This window comes from Pongo abelii, chromosome 2, assembly GCF_028885655.2.
Source record: "Pongo abelii isolate AG06213 chromosome 2, NHGRI_mPonAbe1-v2.0_pri, whole genome shotgun sequence".
Lineage (NCBI taxonomy): Eukaryota > Metazoa > Chordata > Mammalia > Primates > Hominidae > Pongo > Pongo abelii.
Window position 1 is genome coordinate 182,538,848 of NC_085928.1, and position 2,497 is coordinate 182,541,344.

The following is a 2,497-nucleotide window of genomic DNA, read 5'->3' on the forward strand; positions in this document are numbered from 1 at the left end:
ATTTGGTGATATCAATTTAATCATAATTTAAAACTCAGAGTACATATTACATGCCTCTTGACTTATTCCCCACCTACCTGGAGTCATTCTAAACATCAGAGATCAGCCACTATGCAGTGGGGTCCTTTAGCTTTTTAGTAATATATATTTAAAACAATAAGGAAAATTCTCATATGAATTTGTGTTTATTGATGTTAACAGACACACTTGGAGATTGGGTGGGAATTTTCCTAGCTCTACCTTCTCTGTGTTTCATCCATTGTTATCACTTGTGATTATTGAAGGACTTCCCTTCACATCCTTTTATATTCTGATTCCTTATAAAACCTGAAGATTTTTTTTTTTAAATTTTTTTGTTTTGTGTTTTTGAGACAAAGTCTCGCTCTGTTGCCCAGGCTGGAGGGTAGTGGCGCGATCTTGGCTCACTACAACCTCTGCCTCCTGGGTTCAAGCGATTCTTGTGTCTCAGCCTCCCAGGTAGCTGGGACTACAGGCACGAGCCACCACACCCAGTTAATTTTTTGTATTTTTAGTAGAGATGGGGTTTTGCCATGTTGACTAGGCTGGTCTTGAACTTCTGACCTCAGGTGATCCGCCTGCCTCGGCCTCCCAAAGTCCTGGGATTACAGGCATGAGCCACCGCTCCTGGCCTGAAGATAATTTTTAAAAGTCACTGACTCCACTCGCCAGATTTCTCTTTGGTTCCAAGATTATGTAGCCACTTTGCCCAAAAACATAAACTTCCCACTGCCATCTATTCATGCCATTTCTTCATCTTTAAGGGTATTTGCTCACAATTCTCTATATAACACAGAGTAGAGAAATAATGGAAAATAATATTCTACTTCTAATGCTGTTGCCTGCTTAGATTTATTTTATTTCTTCTAGAACCCCTTCACATAGCTAGTAGTTATTTCTTGCCTCTTATTTTTTTTTTTCTTTTCTTTTTTTTTAGATAGAATCTTGCTCTGTCACCCAGGCTAGAGTGCAGTGGCCTGATCTCAGCTCACTGCAACCTCCACCTCCTGGGTTCAAGCTTTTCTCCTGCCTCAGCCTACTGACTAGCTGGGATTATAAGTGCCCGCCACTGTGCCTGGCTAATTTTTGTATTTTTAGTAGAGACGGGGTTTCACCATCTTGGCCAGGCTGGTCTCGAACTCCTGACCTTGTGATCCACCCACCTTGGCCTCCCAAAGTGCTGGGATTACAGGCATGAGCCACGGCACCCGGCCTTTTTTTTTTTTTTTTTAAAGTAAGCTTTTAGGTTGAGGGGTACGTGTGCAGGTTTGTTATATAAGTAAACTCCTGTCATGGGGTTCTGTTGTACGGATTATTTCATCACCTAGGTACTAAGCCTAGCACCCAATAGTTATTTTTTCGGATCCTCTTCCTCCTTTCACCCTCCACCCTCAAGTAGTCTCCAGTGTCTGTTGTTCCCTTCTTTGTGTCCATGTGTTCTCATTATTTAGTTCCCACTTATAAGTGAGAACACGTGGTATTTGGTTTTCTGTTCCTGCATTAGTTTGCTAAGGATATGGGCTCTAGCATCATCCATGTTCCTGCAAAGGACATAATCTCATTCTTTTTTATGGCTGCATAGTGTTCCAAGGTGTATATGTACCACATTTTCTTTATTCAATCTGCCATTGACGGGCATTTAGGTTGATTCCATGTCTTTGCTATTGTGAATAATACTACAACGAACATGTGCATGCATGTGTCTCTGTGACAGAACAATTTATATTCCTTTGGGTATATACCCAGTAATGGAATTGCTGGGTTGAATGGCAGTTCTGTTTTTAGCTTTTTGAGGAATCACCACACTGCTTTCCACAACGGTTGCTCTAATTTACACTCCCACCAACAGTGTATTGGCATTCCCTTTTCTCCACAACCTTGCCAGCATCTGTTATTTTTTCACTTTTTAGTAATAGCCATTCTGACTGGTGTGAGATGGTGTCTCATTGTGGTTTTGATTTGCATTTCTTTAATGATCAGTGATATTGAGCTTTTTTTCATATGCCTGTTGGTCACATGTATGTGTTCTTCTGAGATGTGTCTGTTCATGTTTTGCCCACTTTTTAATGGGGTAGTTTTTTCTTATAAATTGGTTAAATTCCTTATAAATGCTGGATATTAGACCTTTGACAGATGCATAGTTGGCAAAAATTTTCTCCCATTCTGTATGTTGTCTGTTTACTCTGTTGATAGCTTATTTTGCTGTGCAGAAGTCCTTAAGTTTAATTAGAACATATCTGTCCATTTTTGCTTTTGTTGCAATCGCTTTTGCTGTTTTTGTCATGAAATCTTTGCCCATTCCTGTGTCCAGAATGGCATTTCCTATGTTGTCTTCCAGGACTTTTATAGTTTTGAGTTTTACATTTAAGTCTTTAATCCATCTTGAGTTGATTTTTGTATATAGTTTAATGAAGAGGTCCGGTTTTAATCCTCTGCATATGGCTAGCCAGTTATCCCAGAACCATTTATTGGATAGGGA